At 44.5% G+C, this 15046-nt stretch overlaps 1 protein-coding gene across 1 annotated transcript in view; it reads right to left on the reverse strand.

Annotated features, from left to right (window-relative positions):
• The window catches only part of PCDH15 (protocadherin related 15), a 633545-nt gene that overhangs the window by 470780 nt on the left and 147719 nt on the right, over positions 1–15046 (reverse strand). The window contains exon 3 of the mRNA XM_077784512.1: positions 2613–2690. The gene's annotated coding sequence lies outside the window, so the exon portion shown is untranslated. The remainder of the gene's footprint in view (positions 1–2612; positions 2691–15046) is intronic.

The following is a 15046-nucleotide window of genomic DNA, read 5'->3' on the forward strand; positions in this document are numbered from 1 at the left end:
AATTAAGGGTACAAAGCACAGCAGGATTTGTGACTTCATCTGATTTAGAATTTGCTTCGTCGCGGCGCTTGTGATGTTCAGCTTCTTAAATTTTTAAAGCAGAGTCAGCGGATAACGGCGCTTGTTTTAAAGCAGAGTCAGCGGATAGCGATGTGGTTTGTTCAATTTGAATGTCTGTTTGAGAGGTGGGCATAATATCTTGAGTAATAATTAACTGGGATGATTTTTTTTTTTTTTTTCTATAAAATATAACTCAACAAACAGATTATTCAAAAATAATTAAAAGCAAAAAGAGGAATTCGTAGTTAAATAAAAAGGAGTATTGGGTAGGGTACATTAAGGAATAGGATAGGGGAATCAGACAATCACTTAATTAGTGATTGCCATGATTAACAGGGGGTATCGGTAAGGGGTGGACCGGGGCGCCGCCATTTCAGGGGGAAGACAAAATGACGGATCCTCAGTCCCGGGTTTCGGCTCCATTTCCTCGGGAGAAGATCCCTCCCGACCCTCCCCCCGGAGGACGAGCCCGAAGAAGGATGGGGGAATATCCAACCCCGCCTCCCCCCAACAGGGACTAGCCTCGTGCAGGGACGGTGCAGGGCTATTGGGGGAGAGATGGGACTGGCGGGAAACCAGGGGCGGAAAAGAAGGGTCAAGGCGGGAAATGGGTCCCGAGCGGCGTGGCCAGCGCCATCTTGGGAGGGGGTGCCAGATACACTGCACTTGGCCTGAGCAGTGTCCGGCAGGGCACTTGGGGCGGCTCGGCCACAGCAATCCCCAAGGGAGGATAGGAAAGGGTTTTAGGAAAGTCCGAGGGGATGGGGGCATAGGGAGCTTCACAGAAGCAAAAAGGGGAAATTTATAGGAGGGGGGGGGGCCGCCCGACGCAGCTGGATGTCGGCGCAATGCGTGGGTGTAAAGGGCCCCTTTTAACAACGCTCCTATAGCTAACGTGTCGCCCTCTTAGCTGATCCTTACTGGTGTCTTTTCTACCCCCTCCGTCCAGCCCAGAATGGGGAGGGGAGGATAGAGAAGACAACTTTTTCGAGGAGAAGAAAAAGCGATCTAATCTAGGTCCCCACAGAAGACTAGGCGAAGGATAGCACACTTCCCCCAGAAAAAGAAAACCCACCCGCTTGCCAGGGACATGCAAGGCTACAGCCCCAGTCTGGGCACAGACGGGGGTCAAAACGCAAGAAAAAAAAAGCGGCAAACCCAGCCGTCCGTCGGGGCGACCCCGCACCCGTATAGCCCACCTTACCTTGCAGGCTCGGACGGAGATGGCTTGGATCTTCTCCTCGATTCGATGGAAAAGTCGCGCTGAAAACTGGGGATGTTCCTTCCCGGTTTTGGCCCTTCCGGAGGCCTGGGTGTTCCCGTTAAACCAAGACTCGTCCCCGAAGCCTTGGTTTCGGCCACTATCAGCCTCCGGTGGTCTCGCTGCAGATGCTGACCGAGGAATGAACCTCTTCTCGATCAGCCTTTCTTCAGGCTCCCCCGAGCCGCTGCCAAAACCGCCCTCTGTGTTCTCGGGTAAGTCTGCCCGCCAAAAAGCTCTGCAGCCCGGCTGCCCGTGCAGCGCGGCTGCTCCCGGGCGGGAAGATGGCGAGAACAAAGAGGGTCCCGGAGCGTCAGTTTTTCGCTCGGCGCTCAGCTCCTCTTAGCATCAGGCAGAGCTTTTACGGCCGTAGATGTTCCTCTTCCCTCCTTCTTCTTCTGTGAGGCGGGCGCCCCCACAAATTTGCCCGTTTTTTTTACAAGACGAAGGAGGGAACCATCCTCTGCTACCATATGTTGAGGCGCGGCATGCGCTCCTCGCCGCGGCACTCCGAGCCGTGCTGGGCGGTGAGGGAAGAGAACGGGCGGCCGCTTTCCCCCGCAAGCTCTGCAGTTTCAGTTCGTGGCGCGCAGGGACAGACGAAGGCGACACGGGACTTGGGGGGGGAACGAGATGGTTTTATTCCATGAGCCCCAAGACCCCGGCGGGCGGGGGGGCAAAGGTTTTATACAGAACTCAGGAGGACGGGTGTAGGAACAGTAACCAATGAGGGAATAGCAGGGGAGGAGTTTAGGGCAGAACTAACATCTGGAAGCTGAGGAGGGGGCTAGAATGAATGACAGGGAAGGTTCTAGGGAAAGGGGCAGGGAAAGGGGGGTTGGGGGGGGAAACAGATATTAAACAAATATCAAATGAAAGAAAAACACACCACCGCACCAGCCCTGACACATCTCCGACACATCATGATGGATGTGACAGTTCTGCTGCTTTACTGCCAGAAACGTCCTGCTACAGAATGAGGCAATCAATGAAGAATAATAAATCTATCCCAGACCCCAGAACTATTTTTTGTACATGCAGAACAGCAGAAATGACACATTAGTTATACCTCTGGAGGTAATAAACCATCACGCTTTCCTCACTATTACACAATTCCAGTTAAACAATTTAATCTTTACCTATTTTATCTGTTCAACACTTCAACATCACAATTCCCAATATGCATTTTTGGATTATTAATGGAATGAATTAATAAAAAAAAAAAAAAAGCAAAATAGGGAGGGAGAGAATTGAAGACATGCTTTGCAGTTAAAAGAAGGAGTTTTCTTACCATTTTTTCTGGTCCCTCTGTCAGCCAGGAGAACAAGTGTTGCTCCAAAGGAATCTGCTGAATTACGTTCCCTTCATCCTGGAACACATTGCTCCTGATTAATACTGACTCAGAAATTTTACCTTGAGTGCACAGCACAAATACATTTCATTTTCCTTTTTTTGAGAAGTCCTGTGTTTGAGATAAATTACAGCAAGTTTGAAAAAGTTAATTTGACGTGCATAAATCAAGCCTTTGCAGAGAAAGGATTGGTTTGATTTATAACTAATGCCTTTGAGTGTATTCTCCTACCTATCCTTCAAGTAACAGCCTTGATTTCAGGAAGAAGGAATATACTTCAAAATAAGTATTTTTGGAGGTCATTTGACCACACCAACAACAAAACAAGCCCAGCTGTGCCAAACACAGTGATTTAAAATACATGAGTTCATTTAAAATTTTCACTACACTGGCACAATAAATTTGAAAACTGTTGCAGGACTAGATTGATGGTTCCTTGTGCTTGTGTATGATTTCCAAAATGCATCCATGGATCACTCTCATAATTATCTATCTCCTATTTTTTTATACATTCATAAGCACACAGACAATATTTAATGCTGTTGTAACTTGAGTTTGGATGAGGCAAAGCACACAGGCAGGTATGTGACTAAAGCTCACTAAAACTGAGAATTAGGAGGAATTCCCAGGCCAAACTGCTCTTTATTAATTTGGCTTTTCCTGGGCTGCAGTTTTAAAGGCAAGAACATCCTGAAACTCTCCCTCTCTTGCCCCCTGAAGGTCACTGGCTGCATTTATAACCAGGCTGAGGAAGGAGCAAGAAGCAAAGTTTCTTTTGCTTTTGTACAAACATTAAATACATTCATAAACCTATAAGTCAGGCTCTGCCCTGAGCAGTGGGCACCTGGCTGTGAAGAAACACTCGGGGTAGGAAATGAGTTTTTATGACACCAAAATCCCTCCTGACTACTTGGTGGCGGCCCTTTGCTAGAAGGCTGCTCCTGAGGAGTCCCCATGAAATGTTAGAGGCAGAAAATGAGAACAAAAACCAGATTTCGGCATGTCTGTGCTTGGACACAAAGCAATCTCACCCCACCAAAAAAAAAATTTAATTTATTTTTGTGTGTGGCCTCGTTGTCCCTGAAATCCTCTGGTCAGACAGAGCTTCACTCATGGGAAGGGCAGGGAGGAAATGAATTCTCCCAGTGCACACAAGGAAACCACAGCAGGCTCAGGAGCTGCCTCCATGGATGATGAAACGTTCCCATGACAATCCCGCTCATCTCTGCATCTCATAGCTATTTCCAGCAAGCATATTTTGGTTTTTTTCCAAGTGGAAACAACAATGCGTTTTCTGAGGATATCAATATTAGCAGGAGCAATGCAGCACTGCTTTTTAGCTGTTTATGACAATTAATAAATTAATTTAATATTATGTGCTGAGGGAAGAGGCAGAAAATAACTCAAATGGTTATTTCCCTTTGAGCTGGATGATGTTTTTTTAGAGTATTTTCTCTGAGATCAGTGAAATGCTCTGAAAATAATTTGTAGGTAATAGTTCATTTAAAAAAAAAAAAGCAATAGCTCTAAAAAAAAAAAAAAAAAAAAAAAAGTAAAATTTTGATTTTTTTTCCCTAGGAGCTAAAATAACATTTGGAACATTCCTTAATTTTTTAATGATAGGAAAATATTTTGCATTAATATAAGGAAGCTGCTTATTATACCCAAAGCTATTTTTGTATTTCCCATAACTGGCATAACGGTTCACCTAATCATCTCTAATTTTAATGAAATCCTTTTAATTCCTGATACAAACTTAAACTTTTTAGCAAATGTTAAATAAATAGCAAGTTTAGAATCAGTACAGCTCTTGAAGCATTGTGCCATTCCCAACCACATGAAAAGACTCTGTAATACAAAGTTCTTCATTTTCAGTTGCCATTCTATAAAGGCTCAGCAGATTAACTCTCAGTAATAACAAACTTGAATATATTGTCTTGATTAGACCAAATTCTTAAACTTCTTTTCCATGTATTAGCTCAACTCAGATTTTCCAATTTGTTCATTGGTGTCCTTAACAGAGGAACAAGGAAGGATTTCCTGGATGAAGAAAGGAGCAGGGTGGTCTCAAGTGAGGCAAGGGCTCTCAGAGATCAGAGAAATTCAAATTTAATCTTCCAGCCCCTTCATGATCTGCTGACCTTCTTTGTGCTCATAAAGGAGCAGTAGGAATTTAATTCTAAGCCAAGGGAGGAGATTCTCCAAAATCTGCTTTCCTGCACTAATAGGGACAGCAGAGCAGTGTTCCCCACATTCCAGCTGAGGGATTTGTCTTTGATGCTTCTCTTCAAACATCAGAGGACCAGAGGCCACCCGGGCTTTGTCCAGCAGCAGGAAGGGAAGGTTGGTGCCATCACCCAGTGCAAGCCTTGGGGTGGTACAGGAGAGAGCAGCTTTTCCCTCCAGCATCCAAAATTCCAGGGGCAGAGGGAATGGTCACACCTCCCCAATTCACTGCCTTTGAAATGCTGCCTTCTCAGCCTGCCTGACAGGTTTTATTCTTTATGTACTCTGATTTAAAGTGTTTTAACCCTCAGGTATATCTGAAGTGAATGAAAGGATTGCTTGGTTGTTTATTTTGGCAAGTTAGAGATTTTTCTGTCTGGAATCACAGAATCCTGGGTTGCCAGGGACCCATGAGGACCCAGTCCCACTCCTGACCCTGCAATATTGCCCTTTTTAGGGAATTTTTTTCTTTTAAATCAGTGCAAGGGCAACAGCATGAGCAGAAGTTTAATCAGCATCCTCCCTCAGCTCCTCTCACTGAATTTTGCTGATTGTGATTCTAAATGCTGCTGAGATTTAGCTCCTAAAAATGTGTCATAACAACTCCAGCAGCACTGACACTCTGACCTTCAACTCTAATTAATTTTAACAGACATGGCTGTGTTTTGAAAAACTAAAAAAAAAAATAAAGATCTGCCCTGCTCTTTTCTAAAACAAATAAAAAGGTAAGAATCAGCCTACTGAATACACATCATGAGATTCATAACCCAAATAAACTTATTAAAATGGCTTCTCCTAATTGTGCTTTAAGAAAGGGGTTTTGGCCATGGGCCCAAAACCAAACCACAAAAAACTGACCAGAACCAAACCAAAACTCACCAGAAGACTGCTACACTAAGGCTACATCAAAAAAAAGAAAAAAAAAAAACCAAAAAAACCAGTTTCAAACTAAAAGCAAACAAGATCTAGATACGTTTCATGTAATTTTCACATCTGTAGTGGCTTTTAACTGTATAATAAAATGAACATATTTTGCAAAAGCTTTCTGAGACCTCCCACTGCAGGTAGTGAGGGAACCTCAGCATCACCTTTCCTTTGTAAAGTCACTGTAGAGTCACCTAAGTCATGTTTAAAACAAAACTTATCACTCAATTAATTCAAGACCATAAATAATGATTTTTTTTTTTTCCCTAGTGAGATTAAAAATATAGTCTATTCCAGGTCAGGCATGTTTTTACAGCTACAAATAATAACATTAAGGCCTTGTAGGAAATAAAATAAATTCAGAATTAAAACCCATGCTTTATCCAGACTCACTCTGTGACTTTACAGAGTTTAACACAGAGGCTTTCTTTTCACTTTTCTGTAGTGTCAACTTAAACTAATGTGACTGTGAGAGACTTTAGATGAGTGAAAGACTAAAATCCCACTGACTCCTTTCATTGATCTCAGACTATTGAAGAGCCTGTTGTTCAGAACAGCCCAGGAGAGGTAGAATTGTGAGAGGGGATAAGGCAGTGTGGCATTTTATAATAAAAATGTTTTCACTCCCCATGAGATGAGGCAATTAAAAAACCCAACCCTTTTTATATCCTTTAAACACAGTTTGCATGGCTCTCCCTTCCTCAGAGAATCCATTCCTTGGAGAGGAGAACCAAATCTGGGGAGTTCAAGGGCAGTGAGTGGAGAGCTCTCTCCATGAACTCAGACATGCAATAACCAGCTCCTGAGGCAGCAAATAAAATTCATCCCTTCAGCAGCTATGAAACACAGAACACTAAATAATTCAGCTCCCAAACAGTTATTGCGGGATGTTGGCAGCAGGAACTGCCGGCCCTGAGGATGCAGAGATGACCCCAGGATGTGCTGATGTTCCTCCGACCCCGCTGAAAACTGGAAAATGAGCCCCTGCCTTATAGAGAGGTGCTCTGATGCACAGCTATGATGAGGGGGGCTTTATAAAGAATTCCCACTGTCCTCAGCCTGAAATGCTTGAGTGCCAAGAGAATTTCCCAGAACACACTGAAACCACCTGAGGAAACTCTTCCAGTCCCTGCTCATTAATCAAGGATTGATGCTGTTGCTCCTGGCAGGTAAAAATCACCTGGAATTCCCACCTGTGAGAGGCAGGGCAGTGTCAGAGAGAAGCAGCAGCTCTGCATTGCACACAGCCCACAGAGGGGCCCAGTAAATATTCCCAGAATAGCTGGGGCTGGAAGGAGCCTCTGGAGAACATCCAGTCAAACCTCCCTGCCCAGGCAGGGGCACCTGCAGCAGGTGGGACAGGGACACGTCCAGTTGGGTTTGGGATGTCTCCAGAGAGGGAGGCTCTCCCTGAGCATCTGTTCCAGGGCTCTGCCACCCTCCATGGAAAGTTTTTCCTCATGTTGGGGTGGAACTTGCATTGTATGGCCACTGCTCCTCATCCTGTCGCTGGAACAGTGACAGAACAGAGCCTGGCACCCTCCTCTGCCAGCCGCTGGAGATGTCTGCATGAATGGATGGGATCCCCCCTCAGTCCTCCTCCAGACTGACCAGGCCCAGCTCCTGTCCTCATCAGAGAGATGCTCCAGACCCCAAATAATCCCTGTGGCCTCTGCTGGACCCTCTCCAGCATGTCCTTGTCCTTCTTGACCTGCAGAGCCTACAGCTGGACACAGCACTCCAGATGTGCCTCACTGGGCAGGGCAGAGGGGCTGGATCCCCTCCCTGTCCTGCTGACCACACTCTTCCTGATGTCCTCAGGATCCCACTGACCCTTCAGGCTACAAGGACACTTCATCCACTCATGGTCACCTTGGATCTCAGCAGCACCCCCAGGTCCTTCCCTGCAGAGCTGCTCCAGGTGCCCCCAGCCTGTGCTGGCCCTGGGGGTTGTTCCTGCCCAGGTGCAGGACCTGCATTTCCCTGGTTTCTCTGCAGGTTTCTCTGCAGCCTCTCAAGGTCCCACTGAAGGTCAGCTCAAGCCCCAGGTGGATCCACCAGTGCCCCCAGTTCTGTGCCAGCAGCAGCTCCCATCACCAACACTGCCCACACCAGGATCTAATTCCATACCAAGAAAATTTCCGTGTTTTCTCTGATCTTTCCATCACTTTTGCACCTCACTGCAGTACTAACAGAGCCAGAGCACAGGGAGCTGCCAGGCATTGATTTCCTGCTATCTTTCCTAGTGCTACCTGTCCGTATGACAAGGGGATTTTGTCACCAGGACAAGGCCTGGTCAGACAGAGTGATACTACCTGGAAAGCCCAAGAATCACCTTAGGATGGGATAAACAGAGGGGTCTGTACCCAAAATGTTCTGGAAGGCAGACCCCAGGCGTGCTGGTGGTGTATTCCAGGAAAGGAAAGTCCCAAATTTCCCAGATTTCCAGTAACTCCCTTTAAGTGCTGGTTCCAGCAATGCCATAAAACTGGTCCCCACCATCTTCATTCTTTCCTTCTCTGAACAGCTTACATTTATCTCCCTGTGTTCAGACTTGACACAATCCAAACTTAAACCATGATATACAGAATAGCCAGAAAAAATAAGTATAACTGTTACTCTGGTGGACAAAAAAAAAGGTAGCACAGATAAAAAATGAGTCCAGCTGCAAGTCTGCATTATCAGAGCACCTCAAAAATGCAAAGATCAAGTATTTGGTCTGATTTTTAAAAACTACTGCAAGCCCAGGTATCTCATCAAGCCTTTCCAAAAGCATCTGCTTTCCTTCAGGGCTTTTCATGTCCATCCTATAGAAAGGATAAATATTCCTTTAAGTGGCAGTGATTTCTGAAAGATGAATTTCTAAGTGATTTATGCTTCAGGCAGTGTGTATAAAACCTGACAGGAAGCTCTAAACTGGTGAGCGTTCCTGCACTGCTCTTGGACTGATTTCAAAGAAAAAAATCACCCTAAAAAGGGCAGTATTTGCTTGAGTACAGAAAACAGAGTCCCAGTCTTAAAGGATGGCAAGAGTGGAGGATTATCACTGATGTGGTGACAAAGATTTTCTTAGGAAGCCAACAAAATTCCTGAGAAATGTATCCTGACATAAAAAACTTATCGGAAGTTCTGCTCTCCATAGCCAGCAATACCTCTGGAATCAGTGTGCTCCATGGTTAACAATCAGAACATGGCAAGAACCAGAACAATAATTTTGAGGATAAATGAAAGAAGTCAGTTTAGCCATCCCTGCTAAGGAGGGACAATCATGATAGTCAAAGACAAATCAATGTATTTATAGATTAATGCCACAGGGCAAAATACTAAAAATAGGAATTGAGGAAATAATTTAGTCTAATATCCCTTCCCCAAACTCTGAAAAATTTTCTTCAGCATGTGGTTGTTTTTGGTTTTTTTCCAGCATTAGTGGCACCTGCAGCCAAAGACAAGTTGGCAAATTAAGCACCTTGCAAAGCCTCAGCCACAGCAGCTTCTCTTTCTCCCAGCTAATTAAAGGGTTTTCCTCTGAGCCTGAAGCTGTCTAATCATGGCAGAAGCATTCCCCCATCATTAGGGATGACTTGAATCAATCCTGCAGCAGGATGCAGACTCAATTTTGTATTTGATTTTTAATTATAAGCTCTAGATACCAATTTCCCTAAGTTTTCAACAGAAACATTAAAGAAAACCAAACACCATGACTGAGATTTCACAGTCTTTTGTTATTCATAAGTGGACTAAAACTGAGCAATTTAGCTTTCACAAAACCCAGGCATAATCCAAACGATTATAGAGCTCAAATCCCTACGTGTCCAATCCTGCTGATCAAAACCAATGGAACAGGCAGGCCTGAGATAAGATCTCTGTATCATTTTGGCAGCTTTATTGTTATTGTTTTTTAACTCTTGGTAAAAATAGGGCCAAAAATCTTTCAAGAGATCTTTCATTTCCTTTCCATGCCTTACAAGAAACAGAAATAAGTATATTGTGGTTTAATATGCTAAATCAGACAACAGGTTTTAAAACACAGTGTTGGCTGATTGCAGCACTAAGAGTAAGATAGATTCTTAATTGTTTTTTTTCTGGACATTGATTCTGAAATTACTGGCTACTCCAGGGGGAAAAAAAAAAAAAACAGAAAAAAACCCAAAACAAACAAAAAATCCAAATGGTTGCAAGGCAGATTGCACTTTAAAAATTCTAGTTTCTTCTTTGTTGTTTTGAATACGGGCTGAGAGAGGCTGCTGTGTTCTCTGTGCCTTTAACAGACAGAGGCAAGACTGGAGGAGATGAAATAGGCATTTTCTCTGGAATTCCTCAATTCAGCTGTGAAGAATTTCATCTTTTCCTTTTACCTTGGGAGTACAGCTGAAGAAATGCATAATGCCCTGTGCACAGAGATATTTTAGTGCAGCTGCATTGTCTCAGCAAACAATAGAGAGCCTGGAGGAGAGCACTGCTAAAAATAATTCCCCAGCTGAGGTCAGGAGGAGAGGACTCATCACACACCATCCCTGTTGCCCTTATCAGGGCACTTGTGCACCTCTGGCAGCAGCTGGTGCCAGCACATCACCAAACCCAGAGAATTTATGAAAAAAAAAAAAAAAAAAAAAAAAAAAAGGGTTCCTGAGTGGTATTAAAATAGCAATTGGAAGAAAATGGAATCGGGCACTTGGGCAGAAATTGTAGAGGTAGGAGCAGGCTGTGCTTTGTCATCTGCAGCACAGTTCAATAGAGAAATAGAAAATCTTTTACAGAGATCATTCCAGCCAAGGGGAGAGCAACAATAAAAGAAAGTTCTCAAAACAAGTGTAGGCATCTTCAGTTTGGGTGAAATGAACTCTTTATCAGGTGGGTAAAACCTGGGAGGCCAAAACAGATTTCAACATCAGAAAATTCTCAGGATAATTCAGTTTAAGCCATTCACATACACATGAATTGAAACATGATTCTGAAACTACATCAGAAAGTATGGAAAATACAGCAGCTTTCCTGTCTCTGTTTCTAGTCTACCTAAGTCCAGAGCAGCTGTAGGTCTGAAATCCTTCCCAATTTGTTCCAAATCTGCTCTCTCAACATGTGAAAAGTCAAAATACACATCCTTCCTCCAGGAGGGGTTTGGCTCACAGGAGGGAAAGGGTTGGTGTTAAGAACAGCTGCAGTTATTCAGATAAAGGCAACTCAGGAGCTGAAGAGCAAGAAAATAAAAAACAAAACCCAGAAAAACACACACCAGAAAAACCACACCTGAAAAAACAACAGCTGAGAAGGCTTTAAGACATTTGCTTGAGGGAAACATATCTGTTCAAAAAAATCTTAGCTTGGAACAGTAATTAACACACGATGAAAATTACTGAAGTGAAAATGTATTTAAGCAAAAGTCATTAAGGTAGGGATTTTAGTGATAATTAGCAACAGATGTGAAAAGTTTCTACAGAAGAAGTTAACAAAAGTAAGCCATAAAAGACATTGAACTTTGGTCACAGACACTCTTGTGGACTAGGCTGAAACCCAAGTTAAAATCCAAGGTTTAACCCACATTAAAATCAAAGTTACACATTTAAAACTAAAGATATTGAAGCAATTTAATCATCTCTACCAGATTAGAATAAGAAATAAGGTCATTTAGGAGTTCTGCAAAATGGGGCTCAGATCCTATAGAACATCTATATTCAGACAGATTCTTTTAGGATTCTTTAAAAGTCACCCAGCCCAGCCCTGTGGCTACACTTCAGTTCCAGCCCAGGGCTGAGAGTGGACAAAACAGCACCACCTCCAAAGCCTGGCTCAATAAATCCTGCTTGAGCAACCATGGTTCAGCATTAAACTCAGACACCAAGGCTTTTTAGATGGGATATTGGGAAGGAATTGTTCCCTGGCAGGGTGGGCAGGCCCTGGCACAGGGTGCCCAGAGCAGCTGGGGCTGCCCCTGGATCCCTGGCAGTGCCCAAGGCCAGGCTGGACAGGGCTGGGAGCAGCCTGGGATGGTGGAAGGTGTCCCTGCCCATGGCAGGGGATGGGATGAGATGAGCTTTCAGTTCCTTCCAAACCAATCCCTTCCATGATTGGTAAATTCTCATGGAATCATGGAAGGGATTGGATTGGAAAGAACTGAAATCTGGACAGAAGTGCCCCAGTTCAAAGCCCACATCAGGAGAACCTGGCAGTAATTCCAGCCCAGGACATGCACATGGAGCATGGAGGTTCCCCACAAGCTCGGAGGCAGAGCCATAGAGCAGCAGGAGCAGCATCTCTTCTGGCACAGCCAAGAAAAAGCTGCTGTGCTGAGCTTGCAGCTCGTGCTGCCTGAACTGCTCCCAGTGACAGACAAGTCCCCACAGAGTGAGCAACACCATCTGCAGAAGCAGCCAAAAATGTCAGGTATGACCATTCCTGCAGGATGTCAGGTGTAAATATTCCTGTAGGATGTCAGGTGTGACCATTCCTGCAGGATGTCCAGTGTGACCATTCCTGTAGTGTGTCAGGTGCGACCATTCCTGTAGGATGTTAGGTGTGAACATTCCCACAGTGTGTTTGAATGGTCATTGTGCCAGGGGAAAGTGGAACATCAGGAGATGATGAAAATGTGTCCTCTTGCTACATCTCAAACACCTGCTGAGACCTGAAGAGACAATTATTGTCCAGTGAAACCTGAACCTGGGGGGCTTTGTCCTGATCCTGAGCTTCACAGGCAGGGGAGCCAGCAGCCTGGAAATGTCTCCTTAGGGCTCTGCAGTGCTTTGCTCCCAGCTGGCAGTGGACAAACCACCAATAACTCCAGAACAAAACCCTGAACCTTCTCAGTTGTGTCAGCAGAAGCTCAGTCTCACAGACTGAGCAGCAGCTTCAAATATCCAGTCATCAAGTGCACCACAGACCAGTTGTTCACATTGTGGATCCCTTTCATCCATTATTTATCAATGGAAAAAGCACAGAATGAGTCCAGGGGAGAACAGGAAAATACTTCTCAATAACCACAATAGGCCTAACACCTCAGATTACTAAAAGGTCACCAAATTTACCACTAATGAAAAAAAAAAAAATCACACAACCCAAAACCTAAAATAATCCATTTATATGATCAAATGTTATGGCTGATAAAGTAGAAGCTAAGCAGAACAACTCCAGCCGGTTCTGGCTCTTGCACAACAATTAAATATTTAGTTTTTTATAATACAAAATATTTAATCAAAGCTCTGATATCATAAATACCTACAGGTACTCCACACATAGAACAGGACATGCCAAGTGGGTGATTTTACAGTTTCATGCTTCACTTCCCCAGGCTGCTCACATTTCCAAATGCTTTTTTAATCTTCAGCTTTGCTGCTGCTTTTTGCCAACTCCGTTCAGGAAGAGCCAGAGACCCGCTGAGATCCTGGAGAGCAACGTGAGGTCTTATCTGCAACACCACCTCTTGTCTGGGCTGTGTACTTGAAATTAATCTTTTTGGAGGGCAGAGGAGGTGAAGGGAAAGAATGAGGAGGGGAGAAACACCTCGAGAGTTTAACAAAACAAGGCAGGATGTGCTTAATTTCTTAAACCTGACAACACGAAGGCCCAGAGACAAGATTGTTGCTCACTTCCCACACCGGCTGTGCAAGGGCAAACACAAACCAAGCTCAGTGAAATGAAGGCTGTGAGCACAGGATAAATTTGTATAAAAGAGCCAGGGGCAGTTTGAGGCAGGATGTTGAGAGCAGCCTCGCTGCAGGGGACACGGCAGCAAAACGAGCTGCTCCATCTCAGAGCGTGCTGATTAATGTGCAGCAGGATTATCCAGCACAGATTCTGGGAGGGCACGTGCCTCTGCAGCCTAAATGCCTCGTGTTAGAGGAGAATCCACAGTGGAAAACCACTGGAGGTTTGGCACAGCACATCTGGGCTGGCCAGATACCAACACACACAAACTGCAGAGTGGCACATGACCTGAATGGCCTTAGGATGAAGGAGGACAGGGATGGATGGAAAACTGAGAAGGAATTCTTCCCTCTGAGGGAAGGTGAGCCAGCCCTGGCACAGGGTGCCCAGAGCAGCTGTGGCTGCCCCTGGATCCCTGGCAGTGCCCAAGGCCAGGCTGGACAGGGCTTGGAGCAGCCTGGGACAGTGGAAGGTGTCCCTGACATGGCAGGGGTGGAATAAGATGAGCTTTAAGGTCCCTTCCCACTCAAACCATTCTGGGATTCTGTGATACTAAAGACTCCTAATCAGTCAGAGAAGAGATTTCTTTGGATTCCCACTCAATCCCTTGGATTTGATGATGACTTGCACCCTCAGCAAGGCAACCTGTTTGGATTTCCCCTCTCCTGCAGTCATGCTGGGTTATTCCCAGCAGCCAAATTATACATGGTCAAATTCTCAAACCTGGATGCTCCTGGAAGACAGAGGTATCAAATGGCAGAAGAAGGAGGCTTTGTTCCTTGCACTCCTTCACAAAGGAATGCAGCTGCAGGAATTTTCCTAAAGCAAATTTCCAGCCTCCCTATGGCACAACTTGGCAAGGGCAGAAGGCAGCTGCAGAAATCTGGAATTCATTTTCCTGACAGATGTTTCTGGCACTTTCCTGGTCTCACCAGTGACCTTGTGGGGCAACTTCACTGCTCCCTGTCGTGGCAGTGGGAGGAGATCAGTGTGGGGGGCCTGATGGAAAATCAGTTTTATCCTCTGGAATTCTTCCTTCCCATCATGAAATGCTTTTCTGTATAACAAAAATACGCTGATATTTTTCTACAATTTTTACAGAACACTGAGACATACAATAATTATACAAATGTAGAATAAAACTCCAATAGCTTCCATTTTATATACACATACAACTTCTAAGGCAAACACATGTTGCAGTACTCAACAAACAATGTAAAATAGCTTGGGATATGAAATACCCAAACTTCTGGTGGTTCTTCTGAGGATTAAAATCCATTCTCCCATTATCATCATGTCTCATTTGTTAGCAGCTCCACATGATATTTACAGCCTCCTACTGCAGGAAAAGACTCAAATTAAACCCTGTTTCTGAAGTGTGGATTGCATGTTCTAGAATTTCAAGACTGTAATTTATTCCCTGAGATTTCTCACCCTGGACTTGGGAGTATACCCCAAACAGATCATTACTTGCACCTTTACTTTCACAGATGTTCTTTTTACTCCAGAGGGCTGTAAAATATTCGGTCTTGAAGAAGCTCATTAAATAACCTCTGCAAATTTGCATACTTCTTAGTTTAGAA

This window comes from Lonchura striata, chromosome 7 (genome assembly GCF_046129695.1).
Source record: "Lonchura striata isolate bLonStr1 chromosome 7, bLonStr1.mat, whole genome shotgun sequence".
Taxonomy (NCBI): domain Eukaryota; kingdom Metazoa; phylum Chordata; class Aves; order Passeriformes; family Estrildidae; genus Lonchura; species Lonchura striata.